Source organism: Pistacia vera, unplaced genomic scaffold (assembly GCF_008641045.1).
Source record: "Pistacia vera cultivar Batoury unplaced genomic scaffold, PisVer_v2 Contig1006, whole genome shotgun sequence".
Lineage (NCBI taxonomy): Eukaryota > Viridiplantae > Streptophyta > Magnoliopsida > Sapindales > Anacardiaceae > Pistacia > Pistacia vera.
In genome coordinates this window covers 39,368-60,592 of record NW_022195035.1, presented here as the reverse complement: position 1 = coordinate 60,592, position 21,225 = coordinate 39,368, and the positions used below count along the sequence as shown (strand labels likewise).

Sequence of the window (21,225 nt, the reverse complement as noted above, 5' to 3'; positions counted from 1 at the left end):
TCCTAATAGTATCAGTGTGGCCTCAAATGAACTCGAAATTTCTGAGGCACTTCCAGGCAAACAAGAAGTTTTCAATGCTGCTAAGCTACTTGAGCAATATACGACACGAGATGGATGAATCCCTCCAATCTTATTTAGACAGGTTCCATATGGAGCTCCACAAAGTGGCTCATACTCCTGAAGAATCTGTTCGGACTCTCATCATTACAGGAGTTCGTTTGTAGACAGACTTGTGGAAGGAACTGCAATCTAAGGATGATGTTTTCCTCACTTGCTTTTACAACCTTACTGAAAAGTACCTCTGCATTAAAAATTGTGTGGCCGCTCTCAACCGCCATGACCTTGGTCCTTCGGGTAGTGCTCCCAACCGGGGGGAAAATAGGAGGGTTGATTGCAGATAGGCTAACGACGATCAGCGAAAAGGAAAGAAGCAGCAGTACGAGCCCAAGAAATCCTATGCCCCAATTCCTTGTCGCGATCGCGACAAGAGTCAATACACTCCTCTGAATGCCTCGGTATCAGCTATTTTGGATAAATCAGAGGCCGGTTTGCTCGAAGAGCCTGAGCCCAGAAAGAATCCCCCTTTGACCAGAAACAATAAAAAGTACTACCGTTATCATCAGGATAACGGGCACCACACCGATGAATGTCGGACCCCCAAGCAAGCAATTGAGGACCTCATTAAGCAGGGGCACTTCAAAGAGTATGTTGATGACTCTACTCCCGTTCGGGAGAAAAATCAAGAGGAACCAGGGAAGAAGTGCCATGGTCGCAAAGGCCTCTACTGTGTGGGGATCATCTTTGGAGGACTACACCTCGCGGGGAATTCTCGAGGTGCCCAAGAAAGGTATGCTCGCGAAACCCGTCATGACCCTCTAAGTATAATAAGCACAGCGCCGCGACCCGTTAAGGTTCGCAGAGAGGAGGAAATCACCTTCTTTGAGAAAGACGCAGTGCAATTGCATCATCCCCATGAGGATGCTCTCGTCATCATGCCTGAAATAGGTCGGTGCGAAGTCCACAAAATGTTGGTGGACAATGGAAGTGTCGTGCATATCTTATTCCAGCGAGCATTTGAGAAGATGAAACTGGACGAGGCAGATACAACGGAACTTCAAAGCAGTTACCTTAATATACCATCTGAAGATGAAGTTCCCCACCTCGACAAGGATAGGGGAAGTAAGTGGATCTCAATGCACATATCGCAACTGCTATGTGAGGGCAGTGCAGATGGCGTGCAAGGGAAAAGGAATGCTGGTTGGCATCCTTGAGCAGGCAATGGCGATTAGCAGGATTGAGCCGCAGCCCAGCCCGGTTGAGGATAACATGGATCCTCGCATCTAGGAATGCCCTCACAGTGCACCAGTGGAGGACCTATCCGAGGTATCGGTCAATCAAAGTGAGCCAACCTGAGTGTTAAGGATTGGGAGTAATCTCAACCCTCAGCTTGCCAACGACCTGACTAGTTTCCTCAAGGAAAATGTCGACGTATTCGCGTGGATGCATGCTGACATGGTCGAGATCAGCCCGAATATTATATGTCATGCCTTGAATATTGACAGTGCGGTCAGACCAGTTCGTCAAAAGAGAAGAGCAATGGACCTCGAGCGATACGCCGCCTTGAAAGTGGAGGTGGATAATCTCCTCTTAAACGAATCCATCCGAGAGGCACTTTACCCGAGCTAGGTTGCCAACCCGATCTTAGTAAAAAAGCCTAATGGAAAATGATGGACTTGCGTTGACTTCACCGACCTTAACAAAGCCTGTCCAAAGGACAACTTTCCCTTACCAAGGATCGACCAGCTCGTCGATGCCACCTCCGGGCACGAGCTGCTGAGTTTTATGGATGCATACTCGGGATATAATCAGATTTCGATGTACATGTCGGACGAAGAGCATACCTCATTTGTTAAAGATTGGGGGCTGTATTGCTATAAGGTTATGCCCTTCGACCTAAAAAACATTAGGGCGACTTACCAGCAACTGGTTAATCAAATGTTTTTCGAGCAGATCAGAAAATCAATGGAAGTCTATGTTGATGACATGCTGGTCAAATCGCATGTTGCTTCAAATCACATAGCACATCTCGCTGAGATGTTCGGTATACTCCGAAGATATAGAATGAAGCTCAATCCTTTCAAGTGTTTGTTTGAAGTATCCTCGGGAAAAGTCCTAGGATATATGGTTAACTAGAGGGGAATAGAAATCAACCCCAAAAAGATTCAAGCTCTCCTTGACATGAGAAGCCCGACCAACTGAAAACAGGTTCAGAGTCTCAATGGGAGAATAGCGGCTCTCAGTCTCTTCATATCAAGGGCAACAAATCGTTGCTTGCCATTTTTCAATATACTCAGGGCCAACAAAAATTTTGAATGGACTCCGGACTGCGAACAGGCTTTCCAAAGCATTAAAGAGCACCTCGAAAGCCACCTCTCCTGTCCAAGCCTCTCCCTTAGGAAATTCTTCTTTTGTATTTGTCTGTCTCTCAACATGCGGTCAGTGCAGCTCTAATTCAGGAAGAAGACAAAGTCCAATGGCTGGTATATTTTGCGAGTAGACGACTGTTAGACCCCGAGATGCGGTATCCAGAGATGGAACGATTAGCTTATGCCTTGCTGATCACCTCCAAGAAATTGCGACCTTATTTGCATGCCCACACAATCCACGTATTGACCAACTATCTGCTCAAGCAAGTTTTTCAGAAACCAGAGGCTTCGGGTAAGTTGCTCAAATGGGCGATGGAACTAAGTCAGTTAGACCTACAGTATAGACCGAAAGCAACCATTAAAAGTCAAGTTGTTGTCGATTTCATTTCGGAGTTTACATACCAACCAACTTAGGAATCCGAGCAATAGGCCAGCGAAGTCACCCAGGAAACTGTTTGAAATCTATTGACCTGGAGCCTCTATGTCGACGGTTCCTCGACAAGGAATAAGACCGGGGTAGGCATTCTCCTCCTTACTCCAGAAGGGACTCGCATCCACGGTATTCTTTGGTTCGGGTTCAAAGCCACGAACAATGAGGCCGAATATGAAACACTGCTCGCTGGACTGCGGTTGGCAAGAGAAATGGGGTCAATCACAATCAGTATTCAAAGCGACTCTATGCTGGTTGTCAATCAGATTTTGGGGGAATATCAAGCCAAGGAAATAAACATGCTCAGTTATCTGAAGAAAGCTATGGCCGCGCTCGAGTCTTTTAAGCGCTTCTCGATCACGCAGATTCCTAGAGACAGTAATTCTGTCACGGATGCCTTAGCAAGAATAGCCTCGTCGCTGGACTCGGATGCGCTAGAAAGTATTCCTGTTCGATACATAGAGATCCCAAGTATTAGCTCGCCCGAACAGGCCATGGTCACAACCGAATCAGTTTCCTAGATGACCCCAATTACTAAGTATCTCCGAGATAGGGCCTTGCCCAATGACAAGACTGAAGCAAGAACCCTGCAAACCAGAGTTGCTCGTTACACACTCATAGGAGATCAGTTGTACAAATGAGGGTTTAATGCCCTTTGCTTTCGATGTGTAACCGATGAGGAAACAGACTATATCATAAGGGAGATACATGAAGGGATCTGCGATAATCACACCGCCGCACGATCCCTTGCTAACAAAGTTGTTCGTCAAGGGTACTGTTGGCCTTTGCTTCGAGAAGACACCTTCAACTTTGTAAAAAAGTGTGACAAATGCTAATGGTTCGCGAACATACCCCAAGCTCTTTCCCATTAGCTGATAACAATGACCAACCCCTGGTCATTCTCCATGTGGGGAATTGATCTTATTGGACCTATGCCAACTAGAAAGGGAGGGGTCAAGTATGCAGTGGTCCCGGTGGATTATTTCACTAAGTGGGCCGAAGCTGAACCATTGGTCGCGATCACTACCAAGAAGTTCAAGGACTTCGTCTTAAAAAATATAGTATGCCACTACGGAATTCCTCATACCCTCATCTCTGATAATGGGAAACAGTTCGACAACGAGGAATTCAAGCAGTTTTGCGATGAGTTAGGGATCCATAAAAAATTCCCTCAATCGCAAGACCGCAAGCCAATGGTCAGGTTGAAGCTATCAATAAAACCATCAAGCATACTCTAAAAGTTAAGCTTAGCGCTGCCAAGGGTAATTGGGTCGACGACCTCCTAGAAGTCCTATGGGCATACAAGACAACTCCGAGAACCTCTACTTCAGAAACACCCTTCTCGCTAGTGTATGGCTGCGAGGCAATGATCCCAGTGGAAGTAGGGACTCGTTCACTTCGGAGAGACCTGTTCAATGAAACAGACAATGAAGCACTTCTGTGTGCAAGTCTGGACTTAGTTGAAGAACATTGTGACAAGGCTCAGCTAAGGATAGCAACCTACCACCAGCGCGCAAAAAGATTCTTCGACTCTAAAGTCAAGAGAAGAGACTTCCAGGTCGGCGACCTGGTTCTGAAAGAAGTCATTCTCGGTACAAGGGAACCAAGTAGGGAGTATTGAAGCCAAACTGGGAAGGCCCATACTGTATCGCTAAGGTGATACGACCGAGGACTTATCACCTCAAAAGGCTCAACGGCTCCGAAGTACCACGAGCTTGGAATGCTGAACATCTTCACCCCTATTATCAGTAATTCCAAACTCACTTTTTAATTTCCTTGTAAAGACCTCTTAAGCTTTGTAAATAGGATCACTTTTGTGCGATCTTGTTCCTCGCAGTGTTTGTCTTTCTGTTCGTATATGTAATATTTGTGAAGTACAAAATTTATAAGTGCTATCACAAATAGTTGGAGAACGACCTTATGTCCACATTTGTAATGTTTTGTGAGGCACAAAAAGTCAAAAAGTCATCAGTGCTCACAAATGATTTAAGAAATAATCTTTTTATTTATTAAAAACCAAGTACAAATACGAATGTGCGAGCACATGCATGGCTGTGAAAAAGAAAAGCAGAAAAAATCACTGGTCTTCGTTCCCAGGCTCTAAAGGTGCGACCTCGGTGTCTCCAAGTTGGTCGCCGACCACCTGGTCAGCTACCGAGTCTTTCGGGACATACTCCTCTGGCTGATCATCCTCCGGATAAGGCCTTTGATCTTCCTCCTCGTCGTCAGCTTTCGCCATGGAAGCGAGGATCCTCTGGTAATCATCCGGGAGATCGGTGAGGCCTACGTTCGGATTCTTAAGTCGCAAGGCGTAAATGGACCATTCAGCGACTCTCCTCTCAATTTCTAATTCCTGTCACATCATCTGTTTGGTTAACAAAGCAACGCACCCCTGGAACAATTCGGGGTCCGCCTCGAGTGCCCACCTCAGCTTCTTGGTGGTTTCCCACAACCGCGCTCTTTTTTCTTCTACTCGCAAGGCTTGCTCGGAGTTCACTCGTAGCTCTAGCTCTTTATCGCAAACCTCTTTTGTAAGTCTGGCCACTGTCATTTGGAGCTTTGTGACCTCCTCTCCCCTCTTCTCCAGCTTGGCCTTCTAGAAGTCCACCGTGCGGAGCGCAGCATTCCTCTCCGACATGTACTGGTTCACCTGAATGGTGGACATGTCTATCTCCTTCTACGTAATTGCTAAGTCCCGTTTCAGTTGCGCATTCTCCTCTTTCAGCTCGATGAGCCCCCAAGCGGCTTCCAGTTGGGTCTTCTGCTGTGCCAAGTGCATGCCGAGCAAAGACTGCATAGCAAAAGAAACAGGGGTTAAATTCCATCTCATTGAAAAAACAAGGGAAATATAGGAAAGTCCTCAATGAGGACAAACCCTCTTACCTGGCTTTGCAGCTGAAATGCACTTGTCATTAGGTCCACAGGGTTGGAGGCCACAAACTATTCAAAGGCCTTGGCGAGTTGGCATTCTAGAAGGGTGAACATCGCCGGCTGAAAGTCCTCCAAGAATTGCCCTATAGAGTCCAGCACAGGCGCGCCAGCTCCCGCAGCAGGTGGCATCTCGCCCACTGTCTCTTTACCCGCTCTCCTCCCAAAAGCCACGGTCTCCCCTTGCCCCCTATGCAAGCCCTCAAAGGCAAGTGTAATTCCAGTCGCGCATGTGGAGGGCCCTCTTAAGCGAAAAGCCTGGTAAGGCTGTAACCTCCCAGGCTACATGCCCAAACCCTCTGGCTCGGACTCTGATTCCTCGACCTACGACTGCTTCCTTTTCTTGGATTTTTGGGCCACAACCTTCTGCTTATGACGAGCAGCCGCAGGTTGGGAAGCTTCTACTGGCTGTTCGATGGGTGTTTACGCCCCCGCCTGCATTCCTTCAACAGGGGTACCATTGGGGCCCGCCTCAACTGGTCCCGTGGCACCCACCCCGGGAAAGATGAACCTCTTTGCTCTTAGCGACCTGGGCACTTTGGGTGGCATGATCGCTGCATGCAAGTACCATTAGTAAAAGAGTTTGTTGCATGCAAAAAATAAGATCAGCTAAGGCTATAGATACTTATGAAGTAAGGGTTCCAAGGTCGCTTCGGAATTAAAAAAAGTCATACTTCCTCAAGTTAGCGATCGTCATGAGCAGTTTTGCGTTGCGACTCTACTCGGGCAGGTGACCAAATGTTGTTATTCGATTAAAATTAGTGAGAGCTGTCAACCTGGTCGTCTTGTTTTTTGCTAAGAAACGGAAGAGTTCGTTAGCAAAAATTAAAAGAAAAGAAAAATTTACCAAGTAAAAGAAAGGAAGACCTAAAATGGCAAATGCCATCGTAATAAAAGAAGAAAAACTTCGTCTCATATGCCCCGACATTACTGGGGTAATTGAATATGCCTCCCTCAATCGTGGATCGCTTCGAGAGGTAATAAGAATCCTTGTCCTTGCTCTTTTTCAAATAATACGAGCAAGCGAGCTCTAGCGAGTCAACTTGCCGAGACCGTTCTCCCTACACGCGATATACATAGCCACAACTATCATATATGCGTTGGATGTTAGTTGTAAAGACGCGACCCCGAAGTGATCAAGGACCAACCTAATAAAGGGATGGAAGGGAATCAGCACTCAGCATTTGAATATATTCTCGGAGATCGCAGCCATTCCCTCTGGAAGATTCCAAGCTGAATGCAACCTGTACCGGTAGACGTCTACGCTAAAAGTGCGTATTGGTCTACTGCCTTCTGTATTTCCTCTCAAGTAGCCACCGATAAAATTTCTTGGGAGGGACCCGCTGGGGCATCCTGCGCCGGCGAGCTCGTCCCCTAGTTTGTTTTGGTCGCTGAAGGGTCCATCTCTTTTATGATCTGAAAAAGAGTGACATGCAGGGATTACTCAATCTTCGTACAAAGTTTTGTACGATGAGGTGGAAGCACAGAAAACCACAATGTGTCGTCCTTAAACCTTAGAAAAACCCTAAAAATCCTTGGGGACCACCCCCAAAAGATTCATGCCCTAAAAGAAGCCTATTACTTACAAAGAAAAAGGAAAGTAATGGAGGGATCTTCATTACCTCTTGGATATGGGGATTGAACTTCCTGTTATGAACGTCAAATATGCACCAACTTAAGGGATGGAAAATCTGGTCTCGCGAGAGTTTCTTGCTTTTTCTGAAAGAGTGAGTGTTGTGACATTGCTAAAGGCGAGCCTGGGGTTTTATCGTGGGAGAAATGGCGATTGGTTTTCCCGAAGCCAAGTGATGTTTGGGCAGAATACGCCTCTCGCCGTTGATCGTGACCACGTGTCATCCATCGGCGAGAAGGAGTAACTGCAACGCTTCGAGAAATTCAATCGTCGCTTCCCTCCATTGAAATAAATGAGCGACGGCTCAATTCCCTCCTCCACATTAAATGCACTCTCATCCGCATTTAATGCCCTGATAGGGAATGTCATTTCAGTATGGCTTGCATTTAATGCACATGGCTGATATTTATTGCGCACAGGACATGTCTGTTAGAATAAGGGTTGCTTTATTAATGGGTTAGCTGTTTAGCGCAACGGATAATATCTGAAGAGGTGATTAGAATATAACACTATTCGTCACATGTCGAATACGGAACGAGGTAATCCCTTGTCTTCAATAAAAACGTAGGTCGAGGTACGAAGCACATTGGTACAACGCTGAGTATGGTCTAATCCAGATCGCTGACTTTGCGGAAGAAGACCATTTTAGGTCGCTCATAGAAATGTGTACCGCGACCTCCTTGTAGCTAGGTCAGTTCAGCCAGGCATCATTTGAGACATGTCAAATCCAGGCATAATTATGTTGTTTTCAAGGTTCGATCCTCAAACCTTAAGAACTAGGGGACTTTTGTTATGCCTGAAAAGGTAGCGCTGACGTGGAGCCTTGTCAACATGGGATGGTCAGAACTTGGGAAGGATCTGTGACCATCCAGATGCAGCCACGTCGCGTAATGGCGCAAGTGGCATGCTCCCATCAGTGTAGTAGGTGAGTGCCAAGCTAGCAGGTGGTTGGAAATCATCCACGTGTCCAAACCCTGCATAAGTCAAGGAAATCCCTCGGGCAGGTGAACAATGAGACGCAAAGAAGGATTTGCACGGTATCCACCCACTTGCAGATTTAGTAATCATTACCTTGATTTTTCCCACTATAAATAGAGGTCTTCCCTCTCATTTGTGGGATTGACTAATTTTACTCTAAAATAGCTTACTGTCTCTCTCTCTCTCTCTCTCTCTCTCTCTCTCTCTCTCTCTCTCTCTTGTATTCTCTCTAAACGGTAGCTCAGCTCGTTGAATGCGACCTGACATTTATCCTCTTGTTAATACAATAGCAATGGACATAGGATTTGCTTTTAAGCATTTGAACCACTTTAAAAATTGCCTCTCACCCCTTATTTAACTTAATATTCCCTTATCACGAGTGTCTTCTAAGTCCGCTTAGCATTTCACACGTGCAAGTAGTTGCCGTCTAAAATCAAGCATCAACATATTTTATTATTAATAATTTAATTATGTATTTAGTATTATTGATAGGTTTGAAAATTGCTGAATTAATATTAAAAACTATTATTTAAAAAATTATTATATAGGTAATGGAATATATAGATTTACAAAAATATATATGTAATATTTCTTTTAGTACATTAGCCACCCCAATAATGTAAGGAGATCTAATTAAAAGTAAAGTTAATTGAAGTAAACAATCTAAGGAGAGTGTGGTGAATAAGAGTCATGTTTCACGTGGTAAACAAGAGTTGTGGCGTAGGGACAAGGATTTAACGCCTTTTTCCACCCAAGGTTTGGCCTAAAGACACTCCCACTCATAAAGTTTCAAAAAGATACTTTTCCACCCACCCACAGTAATTTTAATTAAAGAAGAATATAATAGTAAATTCAAAAAACAATCAAAAGGTAATTATGACATTTTACTCCCTATATGTAAACTTAGAAAAAAGGGTTTAGGGAGAGAAAATTTTCTCTCAACTTTTGCTTGCGATCAATGGCTTTTGCAACTTTTCTGGCACCCAATTGCAACCTTAACCCTCCCAGTCACCAATACAATCACACTGCCCTTGCCTTGACAAAGGTTTACGATCGTGCAACGTGGGTCTATGGAGTTTCTTTGCGCCTTCATGGTTCTTGCACTTTCCACAGCTGCCTTGACTTAGTTGCGTCGATCCCAGCACAGTTGCCTCGTCCTCGTCACAATTGGCCATTAACGGGGACATAGAAAATCATAATCAATTGTGAATCATACAACCGATCGTGCATTTGACTTCATGATGTGACATGTCGCCCCTGCAATCAGTTGCCCTAGCCTTGATGCGGTTGATTGCGCGACTATTTTCGTGCCATCGATGCTGCCCTCAGTCACCGCGTTGTCCTTTCTAACACCTACACCTAGCCACCACAATCGACCCATCTCATTCCACTATCATAGGTCACCCACTTTTCGTGTTAGGTTTGGTCACGCCGAATGCAGTTTCGCGGGTTCGTCTTTGTCGATCTCGCAGTTTTCATCCATGTTTCCCCCGCGTGGCTCACGACTATGAAGGCGCCATCACTATTTTGTTGATGTTTTTCTATTAGTTTAGATAAGGGTGATGATGTTGTGTGTTGATTGGTGTGAGAAGATTGTGGTGAGAAGGCTAAGTGTGATGGTGATTGATTTGCACTTGACTAGGTGCGAATCAATCGAAATCGTTGGGGCTTCAGGTCATGGTGGCAGGTTTGGAGCTGGTGAAGGTGAAGAATAAGAAAAGAGAAATGGCGAAAGACAGAGAAGAAAAGAGAAGAATAAGAGGAAAGTGTATTTTTGTTTTTACATTATTTATACAATTAGTTAACAAATTTTACTAATAGATCTTAATAATTGGTGAGAAAATGTCATTTTAAACCTTTTCAAGTAAGAAATTATTGTTGGCCTAAATCTTAGGGGGTTTGTTAATGGTAGATGAGAAAATGTCATTTTAAAACTTTTCAAGTGAGAAATCGTCTTGGGTGCGGAGTGTCGTTCTCCACGGGGACAGGCTTCGACTCCAAATCAAAATGTTCATTTATGTTGGGGACCCAACGCGCAGCCGTAGCTACTGACTAATAAAGCTGAATTATTCTTCGGATATCCTATGCCTATTTGCCTATATCACATACACCTTTTATCATACTCCACGTGTTGCATTGATTTGTGGCCCACAGGCGGACACGTTTTCAGACGATTTTATTAGGATTAGCTTCCTTCTGAAAGTTGTACCATAGCCTTTACAAAATTCAAGGAGTTGTGTACTCTACTAAAACTTTATCCTTCTTTACCTTTTTTTTACCCTCGTGGCTTTGTATGCATTTGGATTTTGGCGTTAAATTGGGTACATTTCAAGGTACAATACAAAAATATTGTACAATCTAGATGGAGGGCTGAGATTACATGTATAAGAGTCAAGAGAGGACCTAAACTTTTAATCTAAATGAAATTTTATTTGTTTATAAGGACAACTTCATGAGAAATTATCTCTCCATTTGTTTCTTTATTTTTCTACTATCCTATCAAATCTGATCAAAATACATATTTATTTTAATATTTAAAATTCTCTTTAAAATCCAATCATATTCTATTCAACTCAAAACATTAATAATTATATTTTTTAATAAAAAATTTAAAATTAATAAAAATACCCCCCATCCATCAAAGCCATTATCATCCGCCAGCAACCACTATCACCACCAGTTACCAATTTGTCCGTTTTTAGCCAAATCCATCATGGATCTGATAAAAATTGATAAGATCTCACGATTAAAAATTTGGTTGTTGACAACGACCATAATATGGTCGTCAATAGCCAAACGATGATCATATCTTGACTATCGTTTGGCCATCGATGACGACTAAGATATAATCGTCAATGATGACCAGATCAGGCCAGATCTAAGATGGATATGATTTAAAAAGGCTAAAACGGTGTACGACTAACTGGTCAGATCCTACTAATCGGCCAATCATACGTCATTCTAACAGATTCTAGCTACTAACAAACAGATAGAATATTGTTCTATCAGTTTCCAAAAATGTTATTTAAAAATGTACCTAAAACTTTTCAAAATCTATTAATATTTTCTAAAAATGCTATTCAACATAGAATGCTATTATAAAAAACTAACCAAAGGGAGCTCTTTTAAACATATTTATGATGATTTATTGCTTCATTTTCAAACCGTAAAGACGAATTATATTCTCACGTATTTGATATACTCTAAAGAAATATGGTACATGATGTGACAAGTCATGCATTTCATTTTATTATAAAAGAAATTTAATATTTCATATTGGAATGTATTTAAGGCAATGATAGAGGTTTCAATCATCCCTACCAGGCATTACTTGGCATGGATTGTGACACTTCAAAATTATTAAAATACGACAAAAGAGACCGAAGGGTCTATTTAAATGTAGCTTTAGGTTATTTCTTCCCTCCTAGAAATTTCCCACATTTGACTCATGCCAACTTAATTGATTAATAATCCTTTTTATTTTAAATAAGCCCATTTACCCCTCAACTTTGACACTACTGCCTTCTATTACACTCCAAAACCCTTTACTTTTTTTTTTTTTTCAAATTAGATTATGATTTCAGCTTTTTCATTGGTTTGCCAGTTGGCGGATTAAAGCTATTGGATGCATGGTAACGTTGACCATCCGGACCCATGGATTTATTATATTTTAATTTTTAAATGTGTGTTAGTAGAAGATAAATTAATTGAATCATATACAAAATTGAATTGAATCAAGTTAAGCTCTATACAGCTCGTCTTTCAGTGGCCAGTAATTAATAAAATGATGCCAACACGTGTGACAATGACATATTTTTCTCTTCTATCACGTTTGGAACTTAATTGGTTGGCCACATAAAATTGACACAACATAATTTAAGATAATTTTCAACTTTAGGCTACATTACGTTTCAAAATTCAGAAGCTCAGGCATCATTTTTGGGTGTTTCCAACACCATACAAGCATTGAAAACTTGAACCAATCTTTTGGCATTGTGTTCGTGTTAGAACAACGAAAAAAGTGTTTGTTTTAAGAGAATAAAAAAAAACTTATAGGATACGTTCAATTCATTGGTGTTCTTAACGTTAGGTTTGAAGATATTATTTGTTGTTACATAGAGGTGCGTTGGGACATATTGTTCATGACAAAGATGCCCCGACGAGGGGTCGGTGTAGCATTATGTGTTGATATTGATTTTTTTTTTTTTTAACGCAGAAATGATATTTTTAGACGAGTTTTTCATGTTTGTATAGATTGAAAACCCAATGGTGAGCTTCTCATTTTTTAATAGCAATACTACATACCAAACTTCCATGAACATAAAAAAGTTAATTAATAAAATGAGCTAAATTAATTAATATCAAAATGGTGGGGTAAGTTGGCATTAAAAATTTAGAAGCCAAACCTAAAAACTCATAAAAACCTAAGCTAGAACAACCACCTTCGAGTCATTTTCCTTAACCTAATGTTAGTCGCCGGCCAAGTGGAGCATGCTTTGCATCTGATTATTTTCCTATAAATGTTATTGGAATAATTCTTTTAATGTCATAAATCATAATACTGATATTAGGTTTATTGGAATAAAAATCATAACATTTATTATACATTAAATTATAACAAATATTGACTTATTACATAGAATAATCACACATGTTGTAGATATATATATTGTGTACCCATAAGTATATCAAAATCCTCTAATGATACTAATTTTTTTTTTTTTTTTAAATAAGAAGTGATACGCAAATCAAAGGAAGAGTATTTTAATTAAGCTATATAATTAAAATAGGGACAATGATTTCTGATGAACATCACCACCAACAACAACTTTAGATTATAGTCAAAATCAATGGATGATACACAAGGAAATGATGGAGCCAACTACCAACTCGCTATAATTTGTCTGGGGGTACTCATCTATTCAAAGGGATTAGGACAAGCCAAGTTGCCAACTCCATAATATACAAATCAATGAAAGGGAAATACAATTTAATTTAATTATTATTAGGTGGCATAAAAGAGCAAACAGAGGTTCTATGAACTCTTAAGTTTAAGTCTCCTAAACACTAATAAGGGTAACCATTAGAGTTTTTACCCGATCGACAGTTCGAAAATCTCAAAAAATTAGTTGAAATGCATATAAATTGGCATAGATGCCCTGATGATGAAAAAAATACAATTTAATTCAGGATTTGGGTATCTATTAGATAATAACGAGTCTTCAAAATCAGTCTACTTAATGAGTTAGATTATTTAGTAATACTAGTTTATGTAGAGAATATTAATTTGTTAAAAAAAAAAAAAAAGCTTTAATTATAAGTTTAAGTTCATATTAAATTAATGTTATAATTGTTATTATATATATTGGAAATGTTCATGTTATTAATTTAAATTATTTAATGGGAAATGATGCTTACTATTCGATGTCGGCTGGTCCTATGCATCCATTTGAAATATTGGTGGGTTAATACTTAATATAATTAATCCCAAAATTAGTTATATTTAATATAATAGCACTATAAAAGATATTTAAAAAAAACAATAAAGTAAGAAAATGAGCTTTTAGATTATCCTGTTTTCTTGTTCCTAATTATTCTATTTTTATTAAGTCGGTTGGTGCAAGTACTACTTGTTCCTAATTATTTAGGATTATGCTATTTTTATTAAGTTGTACGAACTATAATATATTATTTATTAAAAAAATGCAACTTGAAGGTTAAAATAATAAATATTCATCTAATGTAACTTAAAACCGTTTAGTTGATCATACCCTGGACATCGATAATGAGATTAAATTATTATTATTATTATTTTTTTTTTTAAATCTTTATATTATATTATTGTTATTTTCTCCTTATTGGTTGTCATCATATTGTCGAATTGAGTTAATTGTAGAAATCGAGACTAACCCATTTTTATTTGACGGCTGATTTTGTTGCAGACATTATTTCAAAACTCGGTGAAAATTTCCCAATTCCAACTTCCATGAGTTCTTATTCATTAATGGAAATTTGAGCAACCACTTGAAATTTCAAACCCAAAACTGAAGGATAAAGGTGTAAATATCCCCCATATGGAGAGGAAGTCCAATAATTAGAGAGAAATTGGGGTTAGAAATGGATCATATAACACAGCGAAATGAACCAATAATGTAGAGCTAATCAATGAGAAGCAAGTGGAGCCACATTCCACTTTGTTTGACATAAAAGGTCAATCAATGTGGCATTAATCTAACAATGTCACGACAAAATCAATAGACATTTCATACAAACTAAATTATAATTTCTCATCATCAAAATTAAAGATGATGTGACATATTGATGGAGATTGCTCAGCATAGCCTCGTGTCTATCGTGTTAGAATGGATTAGGCCGCCTCACCAACTTCATCCCCTCCTTTTACCTTCAATGCTCTCCAATAAACTTGTTATAACTTGTTTGAATTTATGAAATTCACCACAAAGAAAATTTGTGCCTGTAAAAATACATATAGTTCTAGTATTTTAATTCTACAAAACATTTTAGTTTAAGTTCACTCCGTCACATATTCAATAATTCTAGGACATTCCATTAACGAAGACCTGTATTAGCAGTTTGAGGCTAGATCTATCCTCTACCAACGTTGTGAGGGCAGCAAGGTCCTTCAATCACTTCTATTTTGTGAAACAAAATGGTTTTCATTGAGTAACTGTTAGAGTTCCACACTGATTAGACACGCTCAATATATATATATATATAAAGTTGAATACCTATGTAAGTTGTTCGCTATGTGACACATTTTGAAGGCTCTAAAATTGTTCCATTTTGACACATTGGATTGACAAGCCAATCAAATTACTCTATCATGACACGTTGGATTGGTATTTATAATACAGGTGTATTGCATTGACATTTCAAAGATGTGCATTAATAAAAAGCATACAAGTGTATTGGATTGCTATTACTAATTGTGGTTTAATGACATTTTTCTAAGATTGCTATCTATAATTATATAGGTGCATTTTATTGACATTAGAAAACTTTCTTCGTATTGAAATCATATTTAATTGCGTTGGTATTCGGAAGGTCTAAATAAGGGGTTATAAAAAGGGCTCATGTTCAGTTGTGTATCATCGCAATTTGTTAGTTGGTGTCAACAATACATCTGGTCTTTTGTTAATTGTTTATATGTTAGTTTAGTTTGTGAAAATAATATGTCTGTTCTTCACATGCATTTTGATCGACGGTTTTTTATTTATGTAAGTTTTTGTTGCTATTTACAAGTCAGAGATTCATAAATTGGTTTGTAATAAAGGCAGGATGTCGGATTGACACTGTTAGATGAGTTATTATTTTGATTTGTTCTTCTGAATTGTAAGTATATCTTCTAACTATTTTAATGCGAAACTGTAAGTATGTCTCCTGATTATTTTAATGGTTATTGTTAGATTGAATGATTGTTTTTGTTCGGCCAATTTATTTGAATGATTGATTGTGTTATTCCTTCCGAACAATAATTGTGTTCTTTGATAATTTTAATATGAAGATTAATTAACTTTTATCGTTTCCGTTTTTAGGTACCAGTTTTTATACGAATGGATAATTGTTCCTTAACAATGTTTACATGAAGATCCATTACATTTTGTTATGTTTGTTTTCAAGGAAATAAGGATTTGTGTTTATTATTTTTTTGGTAGAGTCATTGATTCGGTGTGTCTTTTCTACTGATCGATCGGCATAAAATGTGAATTTGTTGATTTTGTTGATTTCGTTTTCAGGTTACAGGGAAAAAAGTTGACGTGTTCATACAATGGCCAACGTTGTTCTGTACCAAGTTGTGTTTATTAAGTCTTCAGTAAGGTCATTGATTTGGTATGTCTGTGGTTGCAATCGATTAGCGTGAATTATATGCTCACTGATGTTTGCTGATTTTATTTTCAGCTTACAATTTTAGCCGAATAGTGAGTATTTGTTGTCGGTATGTTCATGTGAGGGGCAATTAGTTTTCCCCTGTATTGTTGATGCTGAGTAACATTAAACGTTCATGGTTTGTATTTTGTCTAAACATTAAGCATTGTTTTTTCGGCCATGCTATTTGTTTGTTCCGGCCGATATGTAAGCATTTGTTTTGGGACTGAGCTACATGAAACATTTATGGATTGTTTTATGTTAACAAGACTCGTGTTAGTATTGTTTTTGCTAACTATGTTCTTAGGTGAGACGATCAGCCCTCAACTATCATCAAATTATGCTACTTGGTGCATTATTGTCACAGGGTGGGAAAATCCGATAGTAGTTGAGGTTTGATTTTGTGATTTATGAAAAGAATGTTATTGTGTTGGATTTGGTCATTGTGGATGTCAACGTTTCGTGTTGTGGGAGTGTCATGGTTAGTATCCCGGCATGATGGTGATGGTGATTCAGAGATTTGTTTATTCTGGGTTTGGTGTTGTTGGATTATGATAGTTGTTATTGTGCAAGTTATTTTGCCTGCATGAACATTTGAGATTTGACGTTTGATGATGTAAAGATTTGTTGGTTGTAGTCAATATATGGTGATTTTGATGTATTCAACTGTATGTGTCCCAATCATTTAAGTATTTACTAATACTTAGGCAATATATCAAAGGTGTGCTTTCTGGATCATGATATCTTATGCAATGAATTACAACAAACAAATTGCCAAGCAAATCATGCCGCCCAATTATGGATGACGATTTGTTTACTTCTTTTGTCAGTATGTGTGCATTGCATTGGCATCTGGAAGGTCTAACCATCTTGGCGTTCTTATAATGTTTTCTAAGTTGTAGGTTTAACAAAATATTTACTATCCTTTCCTTTGGACTCGCACCAATGGAATATTACTAAACTGACCAATATAGGAACATATGGGATTGTATCAAGGTATCCAAATTTCAATAAAATTCATGGTTTGGCAGTGTTCCTAGAAAAGTTATAACAACTTATAAATGCAACCAATCATAACTTGATAATGGTTCGGCAATGGAATGTAGACCTCAATCATACCTTATGGATAAATTGTGGATCGGTATCTGCTCTATTACCATTCTATAGCCAAATTGATGGTTTGACGGTGAAGTTATCAACCGTAGCAGACTTTGAAGAATCATAATTATGGACAATGGTTAGGCAACAAATTCCTCACTATTTGTTAGACAATTTTTTTAAGATGCCGAAGTACAATATCAATAAAAAATTAAGTGGCTTAACGTCTCTCTAAGTTGGTATCAGGCAAGCTGCCTAATACTTGGTCTGACTATAAAAAATAACCTAGGACTGACTAATGTAGGGGCAGATGGAATTGCTTATCTTTATGATATATCGAGCTATCCAAATTTCGGCCATCCTTAGATCATGGATAAGTATTCAAATTTATGGTTTAGGAGTGTTCCTAGAAAAGTTATAACAAATTATAAACACAATTAATTACATCCTGGTTATGGTTTGGCAATGGCATGTAGACCTCGATTATACCTTGATCTGTCCAAATTCGAAGCATTCTTAAATCATGATATCACAATCGGTATTTGCCCTATTACCATTCTATAGCCAAATTGATGGTTTGACAGTGAAATTATCGATCACAACAGGCTTTGAACAATCATAATTATGGACAGTGGTTAGGCAACGTGTGTGTGTGTGTATATATATATATATATATATACAAAGTTGAATACCCATGTAGGTTGTTCGCCGTGTGACACATTTTAGAAGCTCTAGAATTGCTCCATTCTGACACATTGGATTGACAAGCCAATCAAATTGCTCTATCTTGACACGTTGGATTGGTATTTATTGCTCCATCTATAATTATTAATTAGTTGGCATTGAGCCAAATCAGCCAAAAGTTTTGATTTTTGCGCTAGAAATGTTGATTGTTGTTATGAAGGTGTTGAGAAATCCATATCTGCACGGCTGGTGGGCTAACATTTTGGATGGAAAAGCTAGGCCACCATTTAATAAAGAATTTTCTTTGTAATTCTCTGAATTTTGGAGGAGGAGGTGTAGTGATATAAAATTGCCAGCTCATTATCCAAGCAATTAAGAAATTACTGGAAAATGCTAGCAAAGATTCTTAATTGTTATTGAAATTTTTGGCGAATAATTTATATCCTTCCCAAACCAAAGGTGGGAGAATTTTTTCATTTAAACCGAAAAAATTGAATCATTGTTGAAACCATTTTGGAAAAGTTTTCAGACAAGTTTTGTCAAATATAAAAAAACGAAGAATGTGTTGTATGTGATAAACAGAAAGTATAAAACTAGGCTTTTCGATAATCTTTATAAGAAAATTCTTGAGGAATAAAGGTTTGGGTAAATGGGCGTTTTTTGTAAATCCCAATACGCCAATCTTGTGGTCTCAAGACTTTTTTGATTTTGCATTTTGAAAAAGCAATTTTATTTGGGTCATTTTTATCTAGATTATGGGTAATTTCAATTGAATCAGTATAACTAAAATAAATTCATAAAAGGTTCTTGTTTTTAATAGATCATCGAGAATAAAATTAAAATTTGTGGGGAAAATTTTTGATAAGGTTTCTTGGAAAGTTTTTCCCCAGAATTCAGGTTCAATAATACAAATTGATTGGGTTGTTTCTTTTTCAATGTACTGAAAGGTCGGATTAATGTTAATAGGTTTTGATAGAGAAGGTGAATAAGAAGTTGGTATTGTGAGGGCTTGTTGGTAATTTTTAGGTGGTGATGAAGAAACAAATTCTTCATCTAGAAGAGTGAACCGATTTGCTTGGATAATAATGGTTTTCTGTTTATTGGGTTTTGAAGGTTTTGATTGCGGGGTAATAGGTTGTTGAGGTGGTAGCATCGCATACGATGCTTTTGATTTTGGATTATTTTGGGGTTTGATGGGAGTGCCCATCTTTTACTCAATCACTCTCTTTCTTTCATCACTCAACTGTTTTCTTTCTCTGTAAGAATTCACGGGAAAGAAAATCAGGTAATAAATTATTATGTCCTTTGATATGTTCGATTTCAAAGTCAAAACAAGAAAATATTGCTTGCCATCTGGCGAAAATCTGTTTGGAAACCAAATTTTTTGCATCTTTTTCAAAAATAAATTTTGATGCAAAAGAATCTGTTCGGATAAAAAATCTTTTATTAATTAAATCATCTTGAAATTTTGTAATGCATCAAACGATCGATGAAACTTCTTCTTTGATGGTTGAATAATTTTTTTGAGCATCGAGCTAGACTCCATAATGGAACCTAACTAGACTCTCTTTGCTATTTAATTTTTGTTTTAATATCCCAACATAACCTTTATCAGAGGCATCAGTTTCAATAATAGGATAGGCTGATGGATCCAATATACTAAGGCAAGGAAAGAATTTAATTTTGGATTTAATTTCTCTAACTATTTGGGTATGAAACTCAAACCATGCGGGAGGATTTTTTCTAAGTCTTTGATATAACGGTTCACATAGTTTTCTAAGGTCTTGGAAAAAATCTGCTACATAATTTAGACATCCTAAAAATTTGTGTAATTGAGTTTTGTCCCTTAATTCATCAGGAAAATTATTTGCAAATTCTATTGAAATATCAATTGATTTAATAGTTCCTTTTTAAATTTCATGACCTAAAAATCTGATTTTTGTTTGAAATAATTTCATTTTTGTGGCTGAAACAACTAATCCATTTCTTTTAATAATTTCTTCAAATATTTTTAAATGTTTTAAATGTTGATCTATTGATTCTGAATAAACTACGACATCATCAATATATACTATTGTAAAGTGTATATAGGGATTAAAGATATCATTCATAATATTTTGAAATTCTGAAGGTGCATTTTTTAATCCGAAAGGCATAATGTTCCATTCATATTGACCAAAAGGAACATTAAATGCTGTTTTGTATCTATCTAATTCATCTATTTGAACTTGCCAAAATCCCGATTTCATATCAAATTTTGAAAATGTTGTAGCATTATATAATCTATTAATTAAATCTTTTTTTTTTTTAGGTATTGGATATCTAATCCATTGTAATACCTTATTTAATGGTTTATAATTGATTACTAATCTTGAGACCCCTCTTTCTTTTTCTGTTGCATTATTGACATAAAAGGCAAAACAACTCCATGGAGAATTATTAGGTCTAATTAATTTTTTATCTTATAAATCTTTGATTTCTTTATGACAGTGTTCAAGTAATTTCTTATTCATTTGAATGGGTCTAGCTTTTGTTGGTATATTTTTCTCATCAAAACTCTTGATATAGGGAAGACAAACTATGTGTTGTTTTCTATTCCAAAAGGCATTTGGAATTGTTGAGCATATATCATGTGAAAATCGTTTTTCTATATTTTTAATAATTTCTTGAATTTTTGGAGTTTGTAATTGTTGCTTTATCCTTTCATGTTTTAGTTCTTCTTTTAAGAAATTAATTTGTCTTTTCTTATTATTAATAAGATTTATTTTTGATATTGATAAGTTTTTTAAATTATTAATATCTTTTACTAATGGAGGATTAACAAATTCAAATGTTACATCTTGTTCTAAAATATTTGTTGCAATTCTTTTATCGTTTACTGTGAAGGGGTAAATTTGAGTAATAAAGGGGGTACCTAATATAACATCTTGATCTAATCTTTTGCTAGAATAAATGTATTTTTAATACAAAAATTTTGTATACATACATGAGCATTGGATAATTTATAATTAATGTTTGATTGTTGACCATTAGCTCCATGTAATCTTTCTTTTGTTTTTTTCATAATATTTTGTTGGAATTAATCATTCTCTCATACAATTTTGATCTGCTCCTGTGTCTACTAAGGCTTGTGTAATAATATCTAATTCATAATTAATATT

The 21,225-nt window shown here is 37.7% G+C and overlaps 1 pseudogene; it reads right to left on the bottom strand.

Moving 5' to 3' along the window:
- Window positions 1-4,933: 4,933 nt before the first annotated feature.
- LOC116142688 overlaps window positions 4,934-21,225 on the bottom strand; it is a 37,014-nt pseudogene continuing 20,722 nt past the window's right edge.